Source organism: Muntiacus reevesi, chromosome 9 (assembly GCF_963930625.1).
Source record: "Muntiacus reevesi chromosome 9, mMunRee1.1, whole genome shotgun sequence".
In the NCBI taxonomy this organism is placed as follows: domain Eukaryota; kingdom Metazoa; phylum Chordata; class Mammalia; order Artiodactyla; family Cervidae; genus Muntiacus; species Muntiacus reevesi.
In genome coordinates this window covers 68,243,610-68,268,731 of record NC_089257.1, presented here as the reverse complement: position 1 = coordinate 68,268,731, position 25,122 = coordinate 68,243,610, and positions in this window count along the sequence as shown.

The following is a 25,122-nucleotide window of genomic DNA, read 5'->3' as shown; positions in this document are numbered from 1 at the left end:
GGGTTGACACTCCCTCCTTCAGGGAATCTTTCCAACCCAGGGATAGAACCCACCAACCCATTGTACAGTACTACTGTATTTTAAAGGTACTATGCTATAAGATTTAAAGTGTTTTCTTTATGTTTTGTGTTTTTTTAATGTATTTGTGTGAAAAGTATTATAAACCTGTTACAGTACACTACTATATAGCAAATTGAGTTAGCTGAATACCTAGACTAACTTTGTTGGATTTATGAACAAATTGGATCTACAAGCACGTTCTCAGAATAGAACTCATTCTTATGCAGGGAACTTACTGTTCAAACACTAGTGGCTTTGCAAAGAACCCTTTCTCTGTAGTAATGGAAACACATATCAGATGGCAAACGGAAAAAGTTTGCTGGTGGTGGGATCATAGAGACTTAGTGAGCTGATTGGTAATTTGAAATAGAAAAACATGAGGGAAATAGAATAAAAGAAAGGGAAGTCAAGTCAAGCAGGCCCTGTGTTTACCTGTTTGAGTTTTTGCTTTACTTTCCAGTTGGTGTAACCTGAACATCTTGGCAGACATAGAGGAAGAAGTATTATGGGGAGGGCAGTAACTGATGACACAAGAACTCAGAGGGGACTGGAGATGGAATCATGAGCATTACTCAGAAGACATAGCCTTGAAATTTGGAAGAACAGTTCTTCTTGGATAAGGTGAGAACTTGAGAATAAAGGCAGACACATGTAGATATGGAAAAGAAGAACCAGACATGGTGGTCTCTGCCTTCTTAGTAAAGGAGGTATGTGTGTGAGCTTGAAAAGACTTGAATTTGACAGAATACCAGGGCCAGGAAGGCGGGAGGGCCAGGGGGACATTAGGGAGCCATCAGGAGATGCGTAAAATTGTTTATTAGGTCGGAGAAGGGACTCACTTAAAATTAGGTTAGTGTTAGTAATAGAATCAAAGGCCATAGAAAAGTCCACTGAAACAGGAAAGTAAGACATTATGGTTAAGAGATTCGCCAAGGGACTTAAAGTGGTTAAGATTTCACCTTCCAGTGCAGAGGATGCAGGTTTGATCTCTGGTCAGGGAATTAAGATCCCACATGCCTTGTGGCCAAAAAACCAAAACAAAATAATGTTGTAACAAATTCAATAAAAGACTTTAAAAATGGTCTATACATTTTAAAAAATCTTCTTAAAAATGTGACTCATCAGAATCTCTACACAAAATTGGATGCACAGACAAAAAGAAAAAGCTTCCAAAATGCCCATTTATAAATAACATGAAGAACCTACAACTTTCCAGAAACAATCGACCCTCCTTTCTCAGCCTACCATAAGTCGTCCTGCTGCTGATTTTGGGCCATTTGCAGGGAAGGATATGAAAAACAGGGAAATCAATACATCTGCCCATCAAACAATGTAGGACTTGGCAGTTTTAGCCTTCACTGCCCCCTCACCTGGAGAAGGAAATGGCAACCTATTCCAGTGTTCTTGCCTGGAGAATCCCAGGGAGGGTGGAGCCTGGTGGGTTGCTGTCTTTGGGGTCACACAGTGTCGGACACGACTGAAGTGACTTAGCAGCAGCACCAGCCCCCTCACCAGTCAAGTCAATTCATCAAACATTATTGAGCACCTTCCAAGGGTCAGGGCTGGGCTAAGTGCTTTTAGACATGGTGGGGAGAACACCACCAAGAGATGCTCTCCTTAGCTTTACAGGGCTGTTCAAGGACTTGTCATCTAGAGGGGTCCTCAGGGGCCATTTCTATTATACCTACAGCCAGCCAATAAACACTAAACCTTCTCTGAACAGTACTGGCAACTTGGAAGGGATTTTTCTTCCCCTGAGATCTGCCTTATAGGACCAGTCCACCATGGTCTATCATTATTATCGGCTGCTTAAAATATCAGAAGTGGATGAATCAGCTAATAAGGAAACACCTGTGGCAGGCAGAGAGATTGCCAAACACACATCAGTGAGTACAGCCCCAAGGTGGTTATGCTGAGGACGCTGGGCCTCACAGCCAGCCCTCTCTGGAAGCTGTCTGTGCCTGGCTTCCAAGTGCTCTTTCTTACCACACAAACCGTCTCTGTCACTGGTCTTTCTTGTTCCCCAGAAGTTTCCATAATTACCTCAGGGAAGAGCCAATCAGATATAAAAGCTGATGCAAAAATACATGCAGATTTGTCAGAACAGATACCTAATTATCATGACAACTTATATTCAAGATACCTAATGAGGAGTGAATATTTTCACGCAAATTTCAGAGATGTGGTTGTGTCTTAGCCCCAGTTCTGCCTTCTCTGGCATCTCAAAATAACAGCTACAACGTATTCTGCCTTATCTAAATCCTGCCTTTTCTTTAGAGCCTGTCTTCTCCATGAGGCCTCCAATGTCACAATAGTCCATTTCACACCAACTCTGTCTGCCGACCTGCTGTAACATGTGTGTGACATGTTTAATTTTCTAAGCTAATAATATAATAATTTTCTGATTATTTAATTCCCCTAATTTTTAAATCTCTCTATTTAAGTTTCTGATTGGAGAAACAATTTTCTTACCACCAACCTTACCCTGCCAAAGATTATGACTTGATGCCTCTCTGTGTCACTCAATCAATTGTTTGGGTTATTCCAGATACTGGGAATGCAACGGTATACCAGAAAATTCCTGCTGTCAGAGAATTTACTGTGAGGGATAGGAAAGAAAATTGACCATTTTAAATAAAATGTTTTAGGTGCCAAGGTAGGAAAGCACCAGAGAACCCAGCCTCAGTTTGTTCCATCATCAGGTGGTGAGGTGGGGTCGACGGACTTCATGTAAGAGATGGTAGCTAGGCTGAGTTCCAGAAGTAGAATAGGAATTGTGTAAGTCAATATCTATAGTGTGAGCAGGAGGAGGGGATCCTATGGGAGGAAAATTTGTAGTTGGTCCAAAGTTGGTCCATTCTGGGGAACACATGTGGTTCTCTAAAAGTGAAAGGTAAGAAAAGGGATGATCAGACAAGTGTTTGAGGACTTCACAGTCTTGTCCAAGACACGGGACAGTCCAGAACACAGGCAATACAATATAGACAGGCTGGATAGGAGCATAACCTTGTTTGGGAAATGGAGGGTCAGGAAATACATCATGGCTGAAGCATCAAGGGTGAGTAGAGTTTAACCAGGGAAGAGGACAAGGAAGGGCATTCTGGGCAGGGGGAACAGAACATTCAAGATCTTAAGGACACTGTGAGCTGCAGGATTGCAGCATGATCAGCACTTTCCTTTTTCTTCTGGTCCCTCTTGATGCATTCAAATTGCTGACCTGTCTCTAGCTCTGCTTAACCTCTGCTTCACAGCCAAGCCATAGTCAGTACTGTCCTGTTAGAGAGAGGAAGAGAAACCAGGAAAAAGGAGAATAAGAACAGACTCTTTCCTGGAAGAGTGTTGGACACTGGGGTTGAGGAGGAGGAGGGATCAGTGAAGGGGGTGGTGTCAAGCAACTACAGAATTTCATTCTCAGAAAGGGTCCTTATGTCGGTAAGAAACTTTCTCACTTGGTAAATTATAACCTAGGCATTAGCAGCAAAAAAAATTCCCTTAAGCTTGACCTCAACAATATGAATTTCTTGAAGGAGGGGACTATGATGTTTAGTTTTGTATCCATTAGTGCTTGAAATAACACCTAGTATTATGGTATATGGGCAGCTATTAAGTATTGAATGATGACTGTTTGAGTTGCTTCTTACAGTTCTATTACTAAGTGCTAACTAGGATGTCTCTCATTGAAAAAAGCACCCCAGTATACCTATTTACAAACTATTGTTTGCCCCTTTCATTCTAACCAATCCCTCAGCAAGTGGACGTGGGTGCCGAATGGTCAGTCTTCTTTCTCATATGTTTGCCCAACTCACTGGAGGCAGGGAGGGCACAGATAGTGATCATTTGTATGGCCCCAAATTTTCGCCTTCAAACAGTACCTGCCTTATTTATACCCCTTTTCACTCTGGTAACTTGGGAACTGTGTGCTTTAAATGTTTAATGGTTACTTAAAAAATTTTTAACAGGCATGCTTAAACATATTTAAAGGTATCTAAGAAATTTAATATTTCCATTCTTCCCTAAACTAAACATGCCAAAGGCAGTAAAATGTCTACCTACCTATTGAATAGTATACTATGCAAGATTTTGTTAGCTGTCATCTAGAGAAGCTGAGGTAGGGGACAGATAGGCCCCAGGCTGAGCAGTTGTAACCGGTTTCCTATTGCCTTTTGACAAATCAAATATGGGCTTAAGCAAGATGAGTGGCCAGAGACAACCCAGAAAACAGCCTCACATAAGCAACCGAAACTGCCCCTATCGCTTGCAACTCACTCTGAGTTCACCTGTGGGCTTTCCACATGTACTTTGCTTCTAATAGATGCTATCTCTATTTCAGAATCTTGGTCTCTTTGCTGAATTCTTTCTTTGAAAGACAAAGACTGAAGTCCTCCTTCTCGCCATTCCAACACCAGAATCAAAAAGATGGGAAAACTACCATTCCCAGGCCAAAGCTGACTGAACATCTGCTTTTTATAAATAATATTTTGGAAACACAGCCATGTTCATTAACTCATGTATTGTCTATGGATTCTACTCATCTACAATGGCAGAGTTGAGAGTTGTAAACCCAATAGGGTTTACAAAGCCTAACATAATTTACTCTCTGGCCCTTTACAGAAAATGTTTGCAGACCCTCGGTCTAGAATTTTAATTTTGCCCCTTTTCAATGTAAAACAAGGTGTTTTGTTTTTAAACAGTTAATGCTTAACTAAATTTATTACTCTTTTATTAATTTCTGTTCTCACCATCATTTCTAGTGTTCCAGACCTTCTCTCTGGATTCTTTTACTTTTTCTTTAATAATTCCTGTCTGTGGTCGGCACATTCTTTTTTTTTTCTTCCCTTAAAGAATGATAGTTTAGCTGGCTATAAAATTTGAAGTTGATGGTTACTTTTCTTTAGCACTTGGAAGATTTACTCCATTGTTTTCCTTCCTCTGTTATTGCAAATAGGATAACTGCTATAACTTACATCATCATTCCTTGTAGAACAGGATGTTGTCTCTCTGATAGGTTTAATATTTCTCTTCATGTTCTGTAGTTTAGCTACAAGTCTAAGTGTGTATTTGTGCTTATTCTGCTCAATAATACAGACGCATTTTGAATTGGAGCATTCATGTCTTTCTTCAATTCTGAAAAAACTCAGTGACCTTTTTCTTCCAATATTGGTTTGTGTGTGTGTGTGTGTGTCTGTAATTATCTCTATTCATTTATAAGATTTCTAACTAGTTTTGTTTCATGGCCTCCTATTCTTTTTCTTTTATTTTTTCATTTCTTCCACTTTGCTTCATACTTTTTATTTTTCACTGATGTTATTTTTATCTCTGTGAGGTTTTAAACATACTTGATTTTAAAACTTTGTTAGACTGATACTTAACTTCATTTGGAGCTAATTCATGTTGTTTATTCATTTTTTGGCTCTGTTTTTTGCTATCAGATTTCCTCATGTGTTTTAGAATTTGGTTTGCAGAGGTCATTTTTAATAGGATATGTTGCTGTTGTTGGATATGAGGATAATAGAATATGAACAATGTTGTTGTGACATTGTTCTTCTCTGTTTCTCTATCTGGTAATTTTGCATTTGCCTCCACTTGATTCCCCTGTGCCCAAGTTCAGAAACAGGGTTGTGTAATGTTTCTGGATCTGTAGTAATGCTAAGGATATCACAGATGCAGACATGAATTCACAGATGGCTTCACAGAGTACCTGCTCACAAATCTATGTTCATTTTCTTCCAACTTCCCAAGGTCACAGCTTCCTATCAAACTGTGGTTCTTATAGTCTGTTCCTTACAGATAGAATGGCATCTGAATCCATGGAGACCAGTGAGAAATGCAAATCCTTCCCTGAAACCTACTGAATCAACACTCTGGGGTTAGAACTCAGCAATTTAAGTCCTCTTGGTGGTTCGGATGCATACTCACTACAATCAGCCCCCAAGGGACTTAGCCAATTATTGCTCTTGCTTAGTGTGAAGGGGGATGTTCAGCAAAGTCAGCTTCATACTTCAGACAGTGATCCTGATACTGTTCCCCAGCTTGTCACTGTTTCCTACCCTACATTTTTTTCTGTCCTGCTTGTGTTTTCTTCTGGTTCTAGTTCACATATGTGTTTACCTTATTTTTGAGCCAACTTGTGTCTTCTTGGCTTCCCCTCTCATATTTTATTATCTATGTGCTCAGGGTAAAGGAAGAGTGCTGAAACTTGAACTTACAAAGACATCCTTAAAGAAGTCCTAAAACCTAATCCACACTCACCGTTTAGATTTCGTAACTACAGCATTACCTTACTCATTATACACTACCTGACTGGCTAACTTAAATATTAGCTGCATTCATATACCACATACATTTCACCAGGCTTTGTGATATTGGGCAAAAAGCCATTCATCTATAAGACAGTAATGATAACTCACTGAAAGTCTTAATGCAAGTACTAAATTCAATGCCATTTGTAAAATAAACTAGCATAGTGCCTGGCTCATAATTAGTTCTCAGTGGATGTTAATCTCTTACTTTTTTGAATCTTTTTGAGTTAAATTTAATTTAAACATTAAAATTTAGACTGCCTGGTTTCCAGTTCATTTCCAATTTGCTTCTGATCCAAACTCTTTTTGTCACAATCCTAATTCATCAGAACATAATATTAATAACAGCCTAAGACAGAAATATTAAGAAGTTCCCCCCGCCCCAGCTATAAAGAACCTCCCCTCCCCCAACCTCCTCACTCCAGGGGCTGGAGAAATGTGGTTATTGGCCACAGCATATTATACACAGTCTTAGCAGTGATGAATATTTACAGCTCTGCTCCATATGGAACCCCTAGACCCAAAGAAGGACAGCAATAACTGTAACAGCAGTGAGACTTCCCTGGCAGTACAGTGGTTAAGACCACACCTTCCAATGCTGGGGTTGCATGTTTGTTCCCTGTTAGGGTAGCTAAGATTCTAAGATCCCACACATGACTTGGGACCAAAAAACAAAAATGTAAAGAACAGAAGCAACATTGTAACAAAGTCAATAAAGACTTTAAAATAGTCCACATCAAAAAAATCTTCAAAAAAAATAGAACAATAACAGAAGTGATGACATTGATGCTAATAAGTATGCCAAATGCTGTTCTAAGCACCTGACATGTGATATCTCAATCTTCAAAGGAGCATACAAGTTACTATTATTATCCACGTTTAACAGATGAGGAAATTAGTTACAGAAATGTTAAATAACTTGTCCCTTTCTGCCCAGCTAATAAGTTGCAGAACCAGGATTTAAACCAGGCAATGTGACCAGACAGTCAACCTATAGGGAATGCTAAGAATGAGAAATAATCTCCTCTTCGTCAGTGATCTGGGTCTAACCCTCTTCATTTTGCAGCTCTGATTATTCTCAGCCACTGGATCACATTTTCATTCAGTTTCAGCAATTGGATTCTACCCAGGTTCTGTTTCCATGAAAAAATTGCAGCAGTTCTCCAGGAAAGAGGGAAGAACAGTCCCCTCAGGCAAAATCACCAGATCCTTGGAACATCTCCCTGGTGGAAGGGAACCGCTGTCTTGATGAATGTCTCCTGCAGTCACTGGCCACCTGTCCTTGAGGATTTTTAGCCTCTTTGTTCCTTTCTCTCTGCTGTGGTCTGTCTCTGCCTGACCTTCTCTGTTACCAACTCTGCCTGTTTCTGTCACTCTCCTTTTGTTTCTTTAGCAAAGGGCTTTCACAGTGTGGTAACAACTTCCCACCTGCAGTGGCACCACTTAAGTTGAAAAGAATGTGAGTTTACAGATTAAAAAAAAAAAAAACAAAACAAAACAAAAAAAAAAACACCTTACTTTCACCAATTCTTGATTACCTCCACTTCAGATAATTCTGTCCCAAAGAATTTTTTTGTCCACATCACCGATGAGGGCGGTGAATCAGGCACTCCCACACAAGGAGCAGCTGCCCGCCCGGCTTCAGGGGCAGGAACTGGGGCTGAAGGGGGACAGACAGGGCTGCTCAGGACGGTGGGATTGCCAGCATCTCTGGATCCCACACCAGACGTCAGAATTTCCAGCTGGGATGATTCCATCTTTCACTGACTCAAAAATTGCCGTGATTTTGGTCTATAAACAGCTTGGAGAAGGGGTTAGAATAGAAAATGCAGAGGTCTTTCACTCTAGCATTTAGAGAAGTTTCAGGCTTCCACACCTGGGAGGAGAAGGGAAAATGAAGGAAGAGGATGGCTCTTCACTGGGGCATAAATGAAGGCAGCTGATCCGCACTCACTAGCTGTAACATCATCCCCGCCTTTTCCAAAGTGCTAATTCATTAAAACTAATGAGGCCCCGATGCTGCCTAAGCTGAATGCTGATCAGATTCCCGGCATGCACCTGCCACGCTGGCACGCAGTCTCTGCTGCGCCCGGGAGCGAGGAGGGGCCCTTGTCAGCTGGAAACAGAGGCTCTGGGGTCTCTATGGACCTGATCGTGGTTTGAGACAAATCGGTGCTAGATTTGCACACGATGACATGCCATCAGGTCCATGCTGAAATGCACAGACTTCCTCCACCCTCATTTTGTAATGCACCTACTTCCTGCTAGGCCAAGCTATCCTGTCTGCTAAGGAGACCCCTGCAAACACCTTTTTTTCCTAAGGCATACCTGGATGTCCCGAAGTCACCTGCACTTTTTATCTATTCACCTGGCAGAGGGGAGGAGCTTGCTAGAGAGGAATGGGGTACAGAGTGGTAATTCACATATCCTTATTCTCAGAAGAGTGTAAATTCTGCCTGTGGCCCTGTTTGAAAAGAGAGCATGAAGACAGGTGCAAGGTAAGAAACAGGTGGCAGGGAGAAATATTGGATGCTCACTGATAAGGCAGCCTATCTCCTTCAGTCCATACATATTTACTGAACTCCTTCAATGGGCCAAGAAATGTTCTGGGTGCTGCAGAAATGTTACACATTAGACAGAGGTGTTCCCACTCTCTTTGAGCTTATTCTCTTGGGTGAGAAAGATGATTTAAGAAGTAAATTAATGTCAAATTAAATCAATTAGGGAATTATGATCAGAGTAAGTGGGGTCAGGGAATATGAAGAATAATGTTAGTTTGGGGGTCAGGGAAGTTCTCTGTGGGAGACAGTATTGGAACCAAGACCTGCAGAGCAAGAAGGATGGCTTTGGGGAAAAGTGAATCACAGATCAGGGCAAGCCCTTGGAGGGACACTCTCTGAGACTAAGAATAGAGAACGGGCTACCATGACAGGGAATAATGGGCAATTGGATCAGTACGACCCAGCATTCCCACTGCTGGGCGTACACACCACGGAAACCACAATTGAAAGAGACACGTGCACCCCAATGTTCACTGCAGCACTGTTTACAACAGCCAGGACTTGGAAGCAACCTAGATGTCCATTGGCAGACAAGTGGATGAGAAAACTGTGGTACATATACACAATGGAATGTTACTCAGCCATTAAAAAGAATGTATTTGAATCAGTTCTAATGAGGTGGATGAAACTGGAGCCTATTATACAACGTGAAGTAAGTCAGAAAGATAAACACCAACACATTACACTAACACATATATATGGAATTTAGAAAGATGGTAACAATGGCCCTATATGTGAGACAGCAAAAGAGACGCAGATGTACTGGACAGTCTTTTGGACTCTTTAGGAGAAGGTGAGGGTGGGATGATTTGGGAGAATGGCATTGAAACATGTATTATCATATGTGAAATAGATCGCCAGCCCAGGTTTGATGCATGAGACAGGGTGCTCGGGGCTGGTGCACTGGGATGACCCTGAGGGATGGGATGGGGAGGGAGGTGGGAGGGGGGTACAGGATGGGGGACACATGTACATTCATGGCGGATTCATGTCAATTTATGGTAAAAACCACCACAATATTGTAAAGTAATTAGCCTCCAATTAAAATAAATAATTTTTTTTAAAAAAGAGAATAGGCAGGGGTTACTTTATTCCTCATTTGTTGTACCTGCAAGGACAGAGATTACACAGTATTTATGGACATATGCATTCTAAACCCTTCTAGGATACTCTTCAGGGTCTAAACTAATACAGCCTGCTGTGGGATAAAGCCCATATCCTCCTGCTCAATCAAGTTTTACTACCATAAGAGTCAGCACAGTTTCAGTCCACTGTCTTTGCATAGACCCTAAGACTGCCAAGGGAATAAAGTCCCCTCAGATTCTGGGGACCATTGAGAGTGGCATCCTTAGCCCCTGGCCTCATTCTGCTGTGGAAGAGAGGAAGTCTGAGCTTGGCAGTAGTTCTGATCTACTACTCTAGGCGGAAGTCTGGAGCCCTGGCACATTTTGTATGAATTTTGTTACAGATCTTGCAGGCAGAAGACCAGGGCACCATCACTCAAAGATTAAAAGAGGGACCTAGGATCCTCTAAAAAGTGTGTCTCCTTGAATTTGTTTGCTATTAGGTTGGCAGACATCCAATAAGAAAACCATGGATCCTATCTTGTTGGCTTAGACTAGAATCTGCTTCCTTTTTTCTCTTCCATCATGTCTCATGGTCTGGCTTCTGTGCACAATTCACCTCATTTAGTCATCTCCCAGAGCTCTGTGATTCTGTGTCTGCTGGATCTTTGGTACCCATCCTCCTCTCCTCATTCCATGTATAAATATCCAGGTTCAGCTGATTCTTCCTGCCTCCAGTCATTAGCTTTCCACACCTGGGCTCCCTGCTGCTCTTAGGCGTCTTCCTCAAACACAGATCTAATCATGGTCCTCACCACTTGGGAATCTTTGAAGGTCCCCCACTGTCAATGTTGAGTTTCCTTGACTTGATTTTTGAATCTAGACACAACTCTCATTTCTAGTCTTTCCTACATCCATGTACCTTTGTTTGGACATTTGATTAATTCAGACATCTGAGGTCCATACCAGATGCTATGATCAAACCACTTCCTCTGATTAGAATGGACTTCCCTTCTTTATCCTCACCCTCACCCCTAATCTCCTATTACAGCCACCTATAAAATTCCTACTCATTCTTTAAGGTCTAGCCAGAGTTAGACCCTCTGTATCGTGGGCATTTTAGGAGCAGAATTGCACCTCCATGGTACATCATGTCGTGATTGGGACCACTCCAGCTGTGGAGTTAAACCCAGGTCATCTAAGTACTTGCTCTGGGATTTTGAACAAGAAACTGAAGTTTTATGAGTCAGTGTCTCCTTCTCTGTAAAGAGGACCAATGATCCTCCTCATGGGATGATAGGAGAATTAAATAAAACAATCTCTGTAAAGAATGACATCTCATATGTGTGTTTAATAAAAATTTATTAAATGTGTACCTGTGCGTGCTAAGTCACTTCAGTCATGTCTGACTCTTTGCAACCGGACTGTACCCCTCCAGGCTCCTCAGTCCATGGGATTCTCTGAAAAAGAATACTGGAGTGGGTTGCCATGCCCTCCTCCAGGGGATCTGGCTGACCCAGAGATTGAAACGGTGACTACCATATGACACACTTTAACCTAAGGTGTTTGGGAAATGCTCCTCTGTAGAATAACATTTTAGGTAGCTTTTATTACGTCTGTCATAGTTTTTAACATAGATTACATTACTCAATTCAGTTGAAAAATCAACTTTCCAAAAGACAGTGTGATGTAAGACATAAGGCAATAACTTCCCCTTATGTGTGAGGTTGTGGCAGAGAGCACTAATCACCTGCCTCATGTCTGGTCTTCTTCTCTCAACCATAATAACAAAAAGAGGATTTTATTTGGGATGTCATATGGGCATGTTTCCCAGCTTACCTTGTAGACAGGTGTCCTAGTTAGCCTGGGCTGCTTAACAAGATACCATAGGCTGAGTAGCTTAAATATCCGACAAGTATTTCTCACAGTTCTAGAGGCTGGGAAAGTCAAAGATCAAGATGTAGGAAGATAGGATTCCAGGTACAACTGTCTCCCTAGCTTGTAGAAAGTCACCTTCTCACTGTATGTTCATATAGCCTTTCCTCAACACATGGGGGTGGACACAGAGAAATCTGTCTTCTTTTTATAAGGGCACTCATCCCATCATAAAGTTCCCACTTTCACGACCTACTGTAAACCTAATTACCTCCCAATGGTCCCATCACCATCATATTAGGGATTAGGGCTTCAACATATGAAGACATTCAACCCATAACAACAGAAAAGTCCACATAACACAATTGTTTTTTAATGTTTTTTATTTTTTACTAAACTATTTTTTATTGGATTATGGCCAGTTAACAATGTCATGATAGTTTTAAGTGAATAGCAAAGGGACTCAGCCACACATATACATGTATCCATTCTCCCCCACAGTCCCCTCACATACAGGCTGCCACATAACATTGAGCAGAGTTTCCTGTGCTAGACAGTAGGTACTTGTTGGTTATCCATTTTAAATACAGCAGTGTGTACCTGTCCATCCCAAACTCCCGAACTATCCCTTCCATCATCCTTCCTCCCAGCAACCGTAAGTTCACGTGTAACACAGTTCTTGTCAATGATATGTAAGAGGCAGTTCTATTGTGAGACTTCCAAGAAAGCTCCCTAAAAGGGGTGGAGGTAGACACAGCTGCAGCAGCTCTTGCACTTTGCTTCTCCCATCTTCCTGCCCGGAACACAGATGGAATGCTAGAGATCCATCAACCATCTTGTGTCCACTAGGCTTCTCCTATCCTGAAGGAAAACTCAGGATTCTTGGTTTCTGAAAACATCCTAAAGGCATCATACCAGGCCCATGTTCATCCCTTATTTCTGGGCAAAAACAAAACCCTAATTTGTCACTTAATGCAATTCCCAATACAAAGCTATTGGTGCATTAATTGTATTCTCTCACTTAACTAGGACCTTCTGATTTTTACTTATTTTTGTAGCTTTCACCTTGCCTAACATGATGCTTTGCCCATAGTGTATGTTTAAGAAGTGCTTGCTGAATTTTTAACCAGTACTTATGCTCTTTTTTTTTTTTTTTCATAAAAATGTTTCAAAAAGTCTGGACTTTTCTATCCCCAAATCTTTCACTCACTGTTGCCTGATCTTCTAATTTGTGGTCTTCAAAGTGTTACCATACCCTTTCTGACTGAAAATCCCAGTTACATGTAGATACTCCTCTCTTTATGATCACTGGAGCCCCAGGTTTGTCGTTTGCTCTCTGGCAGTGTGACCAGAATGTCCTACCCCCTCTCATCTCTAAGGCCCAGATGGAGCTGAAGCCTGGACCAGCTTCTCTTCCTCATCTGGGGTCTCCTTACCATCCCCATTCCTTGCCTTACTCAGCCAAGATGCACTTGAACTCCACAGTGTTACAAAGGGACACTTGGCCTGAGATGACCTGCATTCCTTTCAGAGGAAATACTTATTTTGTGACCTTGAACAAGTTTACTTTTCTTCTCTGTCTGAATGTTCTAAGCTCTCAGACAGAGACAGTGATTCACATCCACAGCAGTTTGATGTGCAGACTAAATAAGTTTACCTCATTTTTGAAAGCCTCAGGTGTAACATAAATACTCAATAATGATGCTTAATGTTTCATACTATTTCTACTGCACTTAGTTCTAAAACCCAATTTTCTCTCCCCAAATATCTTGGCTTTTTTTCTGTAGCACCCTTGCTACTGCATCTGCTGAATATATTTTGTTTTGTCTCCTATTGTCCTTATTCTCATCTTGTCTACCTAACAGTTGGTCCTTGTATTAGTAACATTGTATTTGGTTGCAAGTAACAAAATCTCTAACTACTGTAGACTTTTTTAAAAGGGTTTAGTTGATTCATCTAATAAGAAGTTTGGGCTTCCCCGGTGACTCAGACAGTAAAAAAATTCAATGCAGGAGACCTGGGTTTAACCCCTGGGTTGGAAAGATTCCCCTGGAGGGGGACATGGCAACCCACTCCAGGCTTCTTGCCTGAAGAATCCCCATGGACAGAGGAGCACTAGAGATGGGCAGTTTGGGGCTTATACGGTCACTCGGCAATGCCACTAGGGATCCAGACATCTCGCTCTCTCTCTGCCCTGCCACCTGTAATATGCAGAGTTTCATCCTCACGCTGATTGCTTCATGCTCACAGCATGGCTGCTGCACTTCCAGGCCTCATGTCCCAACTCCAGGCAGGAATAAGAGGCAGGACAACTCTTTTTATTCAAGAGGGCAGGCTCTTCCTAGAGGTCCCACCTACATCTCATTGACCAGAGCTGTGATCACAGCCACTGCTTGCTACAAGAGAGGGGCTTCCTCAGTGGCTCAGGAGTAAAGAATCCACCTGCATTGAGGAGACGCAGGTTGGATCCCTGGGTCGGGAAGATTCCCTGGAGAAGGGATTGGCAACCTACTCCAGCATTCTTACCTGGAGAATCCCATGGACAGAGGAGCCTGGACGGGCTATAGTCCATAGGGTTGCAAAGAGCTGGACAAGACTGAAGCAACTGAGCATGCAAGCATGTGCTATAAGAGAATAAGGGAAAACGGATCATTAACTGGACACATTGTTCCTTTGAATAAAAACTGGTCTTCTGTCCATTAAGAAGAAGGAAATAGAAATTAGACAGGCAATTAACAGTGTCCACCAAAATCCTTTATCCAAATACAGTCTTAAAATTACAAAGCAACTCTACTCAGGCTTGAGCCAGTCAAACGGTTTAATTAGAAACACCTAATTTGGGCAGGGTAATTTATTTTTGGACTTCCCTGGTGGCTCAGTTGGTAAAGAAATCTGCCTGCAATGCAGGAGACCCTGGTTTGACCCCTAGAGTGGGAAGATCCCCTGGAGGATGAAATGGCAACCCACTCTAAAAAGATTTCTTTTTAATAAACTTTACTTTATAAAACAGGTTTAAGGTTCACAGAAAAATTCTGATGATGGTACAGCATTTCTTGTATACCTAGCACCTAACTTCCCCTACTGTTAACATTTTATTTTAGTATGGTACATTTGTTAAAATTAATGAACTAATATTAACACATTGCTATCAACTCAGTCCACAGTTTATTCAGGTTTCCTTAGTTTTAGTTTTTACTTAATGTCCTTTTTTTTTTGTTCCAGGGTCCCATCCAGGACACCACATGCCATTTAGTTGTCATGTTACCTTAGGTCCTACGTGGCTGTGACAGTTTGTCAAACTTCAGTTGTTTTTGATGACCTTGACCGTTTTGAGGAATACTGGCCAGGTATTTCATAAAATGTCTCTCAAATGTGATTTGCCTGATTTTTTTTCATGCTTAGACTAGGATTATGAGTTTTCAAAAGGAAGACCAGAATGGTAAAGTGTTATTTTTTTTATCACATCATATCAAGAATACACACCCCCAACATGACTTACCTCTGCTGATGTTGACCTTGATCACCTGGCTGAGGTCATGTATATCAGGGTTCTTTCCTACCTCCCCTTTCCATATCATACTCTTTGGAAGGAAGCTTTTAAGTGCACGCCACAATTAAAGAGGAGTGAGTTATGCAACAATTTTTGAAACGAGAGGATCTTTACCTAAATAATTTGTAATTCTTGGGTAAAACAAATTTGTTTCTTCTCATCATTGTTTATTTTTATTGTAATGTAATTGCTCTACAATGTAGTGTTAGTTTTTGCTAACTAACATTGTGAATCAGCCACATGTATACATATGTCCCTTCCCTCTTAAGCCTCCTGCTCACCCCCTCATCCCACTCATCACAGAGCACTGAGCTGAGTTCTCGGTGCTATACACCGGCTTCTCACTAGCTATTTCACACGAGGTAGTGTATATACATCAATGCTACTCTCTCAATTCATTGACCCCCTCATCTTCCCCCCTCCCCGCTCCTTGCACCTTCCTTTCTGGCACTACCAGATGCTCATCCTATCTGTCTCCTTTCCCAGTCCTAGAAGTAACCACTTTTTCGTGGAACTCTGGTTCCTTTTATTGGAGAATGGTATTAAAAACCAAGATCTGGGCACTGACTATGCTCATTGTGGGCAGTTATCTTTAATTACAGACTTAAGACTTCCTTCCTCATCTCTCAAATGAATAATCATTTTGCTCTTCTGCCCACCTCAAGTTTCTTTCTCACTGTTTCTGCCCACACAGAGCTGAAATCAACAAGAATGCTAGGCTTCAAAACGTTAGGGTGGAGAAAGCAATTTTTTTTTAAAGGCATGTCTTAATAAATATTTACAAAAACGATTTGATTGGAAGAATGCTCAACTCACAGTTGCTGGCAGTTGGAGATATTATGTAGTCCAATCTTACCTGTTTCTGAGGTTCCAAGCCTCAGGACAACCTAGAGGGATAAGATGGGGAGGGAGGTGGAAGGAGGGTTCAGAATTGGGGGCACACATGTATACCTATGGCCAATTCATGTTGATGTATGGCAAAAAAAAAAAAAAAAAAAAAAAATCACAGTACTGTAAAGTAATTATCCTCCAATTTAAATCAATAATTAAAATTAAAAAGGGCTAAAGGGATGGATCCCGGATCATGCAGCGACAACTAGACTCTAATCCCTCCAGAAGTTTCCCTGTTCCCCTCTTCCCTAAAACTCTGCACTGGTAAAGCCCATTCATTCCTTCATCCCCCAGATTAGGGCAGGACCGGTCACTGTGTCAGTGTGGCTCTGACCAAGCAGAAGCTCCAGTGGATGGAGGACAGAGCCGGCTGCTAACATTCTATGATAAATTTTCAGGGCTGAATGATAAGAAAAAGCAGAGACGTCAGACACCAAAGAGCTGTGTAGAAAGCAGCTCCGGCTCAGTCAGGCAGGAAGGGGCATCCTCCCTGCAGATAGCGAGGTGCTAACATAGGTGCTCCTTCTCAGGGGCCCCCCGGGTCCCAGCCGCCTCTGCCACCCCTGCCGGAGGAAGAGCACTGATTCAGGACGTGCGGCTGTTTGGATGATGTTGTTTTTCTGATGTAACCCCTGTTGGTTTCCCCACCTCCCTTTCTCTGCCTCCTTCCCTCCCTCTTGGGAGCAATTTATGTGTCTCTGGCTCCTTTTAGACTGGGAGAGATTGCTAATGAGCTGTCTGATTCATCCCAGACCACCTGTCCCAGGGCGCTTGGCAGTAAGGCCAGACTGGGCGTGGTCCCAAACTCTCCAGGGCAGGCGAGTGTTCCAGGGGCTGTTATGATTCCCCATCTGACGTGGGGCCACGGATCAGGCTGTGTGATGGGTGGGAAGGAATACTCTGCTTCAGCAAGGCTGGTCCCTTCCACATCAATTCCTTTATATCAGCCATTGGGCAACTGGAGGAAAAGTGATTCCCACAGTCTTTGAGGGCTCTGACTTAATTTCTCCCCTGTAGCTGAAATCTGTTTTCCATGAAGGGCTTCCAGATGAAGAATCTGCCTGCAATGCAGGAAACCCAGGTTCCACCCTTAGGTCAGGAAGATCCCCTGAAGGAAGGGCAACCCAGTCCAGTTATTCTTGCCTGGAGAATCCCATAGAAAGGAGCTCGGCAGGCTACAGTCCATAGGGTCACAAAGGGTTGGGCACAACTGAAAGACTAATAATACTCCACGAAGAGACCAGTGACAAGCTTCCCAGAGGACACCTCACCACCAATGCATCCAGGCAGTGTTGCACCCTCTTCCTTCTCACCCCACATTTTCCATGGAAGCCACACCCGTTCTAAGCCTTGGGGAGATCATCAAAGCAAAACATCTCCCAGGACTCATCTTTCTGATGATGACAACTCCCTCACTTCGCTTCCCCCATTCAAACCACCAGATGAGGCTTCAGCCCCTCTGCCCTCATCACGCTGCCCTTGTCAAAGTGCCACATGCAGTCCCTTCCAAGGCTCCGCTGTGTTCAGCACAGCTGGTTTCTTTTTCCTTGATCGCTTCTCCTCTTGTGTACAGAACACCGGGCTTTCCTACTACGTTTGTGGTGCCTCCTTCCTGGACTGCTTGGCTGGTTCCCTCTCCTTGATAGATACCTTCTCATCTCTATCCCCTCTCTCTCATGAGGTGATGTATCTGGCCACATGGCTTAATACCATCTATGTATTTAACGTGTGTTCATGCACTCTCAGTCCTTTCCGATTCTTTGTGACCCCATGAACTGTAGCCACTAGGCTCCTCTGTCCCTGAAATTTTCCAGTCAAGAATACTGGAGTGGGTTGCCTACTCCAGGGGATCTTTCCGACCCAGGGATCAAAGCCATGCCTCTTGTGTCTTCTGAATTGGCAGGCGGATTCTTTACCACTGAGCCACCTCGGAAGCCCATTCTATGTATTAATATTTAATGTATGTATATAATACCATCTAGGCATCAGACTTTCATTGGAAGGATTGATGCTGATGCTGAAGCTCAAACATTTTGGGCACCTGATGCAAATGGTTGACTCATTTTAAAAGACCCTGATGCTGGGAAAGACTGAGGGCAAGAGGAGAAGCGGGGGACAGAGGATGAGATGGGTGAGTGGCATCACTGACTCAATGGACATGAGTTTGAGGAAACTCAGGGAGACAGTGATGGAGAGAGAAGTCTGGCATGCTGCAGTCCATAGGGTTGCAAATAGTTGAACATGACTTAAGGGACCGAACGGCAACAAGTGCTGAGGACTCCTGGACCACTCACTCCTGTTTGCCAAATCCAAATGCCCGACAACTCAGTATTCCTGCTAGAAGAGCAAGGCTCAGGCCTGGGATCTCCTCATATGAATAAAATTCAGGCCATTGTACTGACAGCCATTAAACTGATTTAAACATTGTGACGAGGCCTTAAGTAGATTTTTTGCTTCTTATACTGTTTTTACTTCCTTTTCCTTCCTTAGTCTTCCTGCCTGATCATATAATGATGAATGATGACAGTAATAAAGCAAGCAAAGTTACTGACTTTTTGCTGGGTGCCAGGCACTTGTGCCCAGCACCTTACAGGCATCATCCCATCGAGAATACAGAGCAGCCTGACAGGGAAGATATTTTTATCCCCATTTTGCAGCTCAGAACATTCAGACTGAGAGGAATTAAAGCACTTGCTTAGGTCACGAGCCTGGACACAGCAGAGGCAGAATTAGAAAGCTACTTTGCTTGACTCCAGAGCCCGAACTCTCAAACCAGCTCCTTACTAACTGCCTCTTCTTTTGAACCCACGGCCATGACCGATTTTCTGCCAAGTCTGCTTGTTGAGGTCACTGGTCACCCCTTCTAGTCCTGCCATGTCCTTTTGCCCTTGTATCTTGATGTGATAGTCTAAAAAAATAACTTTTGCTCCCTCGTGAACTAAGTACTATTGGTGCTGAAGAGAAGGGGCATGGGGCAGTCAGATGCAAGAAGATTTTGAAGGAGAGAGTTTAGGTCCCAAAGGGGCTGAAGACTTGTCCACCAGAAGTGAATTGCCTGGGGATCAGTCTGTACAGGTGTGTCTGAGGAATCAAATGTAATTAGATATCAAAGAAATCTTTTAAACTGACTCAAGTAAGAATTTAGAGAAGATGGTGAACTTGGATTGAGATGGAGATCTCATGAACAGATCTCTCTGGGAATGGTCTGTCTACCCCTGCCCTTCAGGAGGGTATGACCAGAGAAAATTTTATTTCAGCTATGTTTAAGAGCTCCCAACACTATAGGTGTTATCTTGGTGCATCTCTAGGCCTGGTTACCATAGTTTTCAATCTGGGTTTCATGGGGCTTGAGGCTCCATAGAGTCCTGAGGTCTAAAAAACCCAACTTTCACAAGAGCATCCACATTTATCTATTATTGGGGGGTTTCACATAAGATTGCACTAATTAAAAATCTTCAGTTAAGAAAATTTTGCTGCTGCTCAGTTGTTCAGTCATGTCTGACTCTTTGCGACCCCATGAGCTGTAGACCACCAGGCTCCTCTGTCCATGGGATTTTCCTGGCAAGCAAAACCCACTGGAGTGGGTTGCCATGCCCTCTTCCAGAGGATGTTCCCAATCAAGGGATCTAACTCTGGTCTCCTGCATCTCCTGCATTGTAGGTGAATTCTTCACCACTGAGTCACAAGGAAAGCCCAAGAAGATTTCTAAAAGAAATTAAAAAGAATGAAAGAAAATGCAAGAATTAAAAAGAAGGAAAGAATTTTTTAAATTCTGCTTTATTTCCAAGGATACAATGTATTAAAGACAATAGGTTTTAAAATGAGATAGGTCTGAGTTGGCATCTTGATTCTGCAACTTACTAGTTAACATCTTCCAGCTGTCATTTCCTCCTCAGTGGAACAGGGACCATGGGATCTACATCTCTGGGTGGGAGGGAAAAGTAAGTGAAATAGAATATGAATATTCCTAGCAGAGTACTTGTCATAAAACAAATGTTTCGTTAAGTCCAGTTTTATTCTTTGTCTTTTCCTTCATGACATCCTGTCACCCAAACACAGCCAAACTGATCAATGAGGATTTTAATCTGTGGTGACTACGGCTAAATGGACGATGTTTCCATGGTATCTCTATCAGTCTGATAAGGTGGAAACATCCCATTTAATAAGCCAAAAAGCCCTTGACTATCTGCCAAGGGCCATCATAGAGCCTTGCCTCTGCCCAGTCTAGCACCTGGCTCTTTGGGACACTGTCAAGGGACTCCTAGACTCTTCTCTGAAATGCAGCCGGCTGAGGAAAGGGGTTGATAGCTCCCCAAAGCTGGAAGCAAGCAGGCATAGAAATAGCCCAGGAGAAGAAAGGCAGTGAAGCTTTTAGAGATGGATGCCCAGACAGCAAGAGGAGTGAGAACTGATCTCCTGTCATTGAAAGAGGAGTCAGAGCAACTAGAAAGCAGTGCAGACAAAGATTACAGTTCTGTGAAATTATGATCAGTAGCCTCTGGTTAAGGAGGAAGGCGAGTGTGTAATGCATTTTTGAAAAATGTCTACTAAAAATGATTAATTTTTTTAAGGACTGATTCTGGCTCTTGAAAGGATAAGTTTCACTTCTTTGGCTAGTTTGTGTAAATTCTAACAATGCCCAGACAAATGAGGCATTACTGAACTAGAACTCAGTTCCTAGACTTGTGGGTCTGCTTTAAGTGATGGGGCGAATAGGGACAAGATTATTAATGGATCTCAGCCTAAGGGGAAGATGCCAATCTTCCTGGAGAAGCTCCCAGCAAAGCCCAGGAGTCAGGACTACTGTCTGGAACCAAGGAAGGGGAAGGAGGGGAGGAGAGACGTCCAAGCTTGAAATGGCAGATGGTTAGATCCAAAACAACATGCAACTCATTAGGTTTTATATATCTTCAGTGAACAGAGACAAAAGAGAGGAGTAAGTGTCAAATTACCCATTTCATTATTTTTTAAAACCCTCTCTTCATAAGTCTTGCATGATTGTAACATGGTGTATCATTTATCCGCAGGTGTGAAAGCCCCACAAGCAAGAGCTCCAGGACAATGGTCAATCCATGAGTAACGCTAAGGGTATTTTGATCAAGACATATTCTCAAACTTCCCAAGGTGGGAGCACACAACTGCCAAGGAGCCTTGCAACTCAAGGTGGGGCAACCCCACGGCTGGTCTTGGGAAGGGCATCGTTCTGGCTTCCAGGGCCCCAGGAAAGCTGCCAATCATATTTGACAAACATTTGTCCTTTGCTGGAGACAGTTTGGGACAGTGGTTCTTTGCTTAGGGTCCCACTCCAGTGAGAATCTGATTCCAGTGAGAATCTCCAGTGAGAATCTCCAGTGAAAACTGGAGAATTTGGAAATGGCTGCTGGGAAAGGTGAGAATATACAAAATCTGTGTTCAATTTCAAGGGAGTTCCACTCTTCTTGATCTCCTGGTGAAAACAAAAAAACAAAACCAGCATCATAGCCTTCCTAAGTCTTCCTGGTTTTCACTCTTAGCAGCTTTGTTATTCCTCACCCTGCCCTGGTTAACAGCCTTCCAGCCCCAGCCTCTTGCCTGGGGCCCTGTTCAAAGCCTCTGAAATGCTCATTAGGGATCTTCCGCAGTGATGTCCTGAGGGACCACCATCCTCCTCTCTTTTCCTCCCCGTTCTCCTTGACTGGGCTTCTGCAGATATTTGTTTCTCTTCTAAGAAGGGATGTGTCATCCTCAGGCCTTGGCCTGCACCCAACAGGCCTGTGGGGTCCCCAGGCTTCCTGGAGGACTCTTGACTCACAAAGCAGCTCTTGCATCCCCTCCAGCAAACTGGACTTCTCTCCCTAGCCCCAGCTCTCCTCTCCCTCACAAATAAAGCCAGGCCTCTGAAGCCAGGTAGGACTGTCTGGACCCTAGACTCTCTGACCTGAAGGTCAGAGTGACTTGTCCAGGGTCACCAGGTGGGAGTGAGAGGGAGACTAGACATGGGCCTCTGGCAGTCAGCCCCCTTCCCTTCTCCCACATTGACAAGCCTCGGCCTTGTTTGTGAGGGATGCCATCAGTCATCTGTTAGCAAAATTAAGTACTGACATTTACAGACTGCTTACTTTATCACAAATTTAGTTGGAGAATCAGAATAGCAAAGTTGTTGCAAGTGGCCATTTCGGAGTGAGTCTGAATTCTGACTCTTTCACTGACTGTTTTTGTGACCTCAGGCAATTTCCACCACCTCTTTAAGCCTCAATATACCTGTCTATAAAATGGGATGATGATAGTATCTACCCCCTAAGGGTTCTTGTGAAGAATAAGTAAGACAAGATATGCCAAGGGCTTAGCGCAATGTCTGGCCTAGGAGCAGCTAAAAATAAATGTTGACTGAAGTTAGTATTCGTATTTATATATAGAAATAAATTCAAGAAGCTGCCTGTAATAATGGTACCTCTCTGCCTTTTATTCTGACAGGCTTTCCTGCAGCAGAGAAAGGAAAGGGTAGAATTGCAGGCTGCACAGATGGAATTGTATGTAATAGCAGCTTATCTTCTTTTTTTTGTCACATCTACCAGTGAGTTATCATTGCTGATGCGCTAATAATATTTGTGGTGGTTACAACTGATGATAATGCCTTGTTTCCCCCCAAATAAATATAAATGTGTGTGTGTGTTTTCCCCCTCCTTTTGGCTGCCCTGGGAAAACACATCTCAGACGCGAGCTTCAACTGCCAAGCATGTCGGGACAGGGGGATGCAGACAGCACCAGCACCCACGTGGTCCGGGGTCTCCCCCTAAGGCCTGAGCCATGAGGTAGGTCCCAAAGGCAGAGCAGGAGGCGCCCCTGCCCAGCAGGCCGGGCTGCTAGCCTCCTCCCGTGCTCAGCCAGGGACGCCTGCCTCTTCTCCCCGATGAATATGGAGGAGCCTTCACTCACGCTGATTGCACTGGGGCTTTGTTCCTCTCCACCACTCCCCTGCTCTCTGATCGGATGTCACTCTTTTTATTATTATTATTCCCTCTGTGTTGACAAGTGATTTAAACACTTCACAGGAGAAAAGGAAAAAGAAGGTGGGGGTGGCGGGGAGAACCTTTTCTTTGAATCCAGGGTGTTCGCTTTTTCAGATTAGCAAATAAATGGCTAGGAGGGTATAATTAAAACTAATAGGTTAATTAGGGAACATTTAGATCTTTCTGGAAAAAAATAATAAAAGCCAACAACTGTCTCCTTCTAAGACAAACCAAGAGAGTAATAAATAAGCCTGCGGAGGATCGAGACACTTATAGCTTATTTTTTTCCCCACTTCAAGGCTCCACAGCCATTGTGAGGAGCCCAGGGAACCGGGCAGACTTGTCCCTGCAGACCAGGGAGGAGGGCGCTGGAGCCAGGCTCCCCCAGGAGGCGGAACAGCTGCTGTGGGTGTCGGGGAGTCAGGGAAGTGGCGCCCAGGGCCACGCCCTGTCTCCAGCTCAGGCTCTCCCTCTGTTCTTTCTCATGCTCCCTCTCTCTCTCTCTCTCTGCCCTCTTCTGCTCAGCTGTGACTGTCACTCAGCCTGAACCACAGACTCTGTCCTCCAGACAACGAGCTGTCAGAGCATCTATGCCAGGATAACCTTTCCTGGCTGCAGAGTAGGGGGACAGGCCAAGGGAAAGGCCAGCACCTAAGTCATGTCTGCTCTGGCAGACTGGCCCTCTGGGGCAGGAAGAACTCAGGCTGGTCTGGACCCTGCTCCCTGAGCCGAGGACACGTGGGATGGGGATACAGGCGCTGGGCTTCATCGGTCCTGGCCGGGCGGGCTCCAGCGCTAGGCCAGAGGAGGGAAACCCAGCACCACCAGTCAGCCCCCTGTTCTTTCTTTCCGGTGCAGCCTATTTGGAGGCAAATCTGGAGTCGTGCCCCAGAGTCCAACTGGCATCAAGGCCTTTGAGATGGACGATGGAAGAGCCCTGATAGGGACTGAATTATGTCCCCCCAAAAGTTGCACTGGGCCCTAACTCCTACTGTCTCAGAACGTGACCTTGGTAGGAAATAAGGTTATTGCAGAAGAAACTCCTTGAGATGAAGTCATACTGGATTAAAATGGGCCCTTAATCCAACAAAACTGGTGTCCTTGGAAGAATGGGAGACACATAGAGATAACATGTGATAGTGGAGCCAGAGGTTGGGGTGAGGCTGTCACAGGCTGAGGAAGGCCTGGGGCTCACGGAAGCTGGAAGGAACCAGGAAGGATCCTCCTCTGGAGACTTCTGAGATAATGTGGCTCTTCTAACACCTTAATTTGGACTTCTAGTCTCCAGACTGAGAAGGAATACACTTCTGTTGATTTAAGTCATCTAGTTTGTGGTGCTTTGGTGCAATAAATCTAGGAACCAATACACACTCTCATCAGCCATCTGAATCAGTGACTAGCAAAATCCCAGATTTGATCTGGCAATGGAATCTCAACCCATATACCTGGAGACAAAAAAAAAGGATGTCTCAGAGTGACCACGCAAGCTGTCATACTATGAGAGGTTCAGGAGTCAGACCCCTGCCCTACTCCCTTTTCAGGAGACCTCACTGTCCATTTTGAAGAGATGCCTTTGTCCTGAGATGGGCAGTGTAAACCCTGAACAAGAGAGTTGATCTCAGGGCCTTGGAGAAAAGAGACAAATCAAATATTTTTCTTTCATTATCCTATTGTTTTTAATAATAACAATACTTCTCATTTGCTGAGCACTTCTTACTCTTTACCAGGCATTGCATCAAGCACTTGACAAGGGTGTTGCCAGGTACAGTTGCACATAAGTAAGTCCTGTGGCTCCTGAGGGTCCACAAAGATGATGCCTTCCTTTGTACTGAC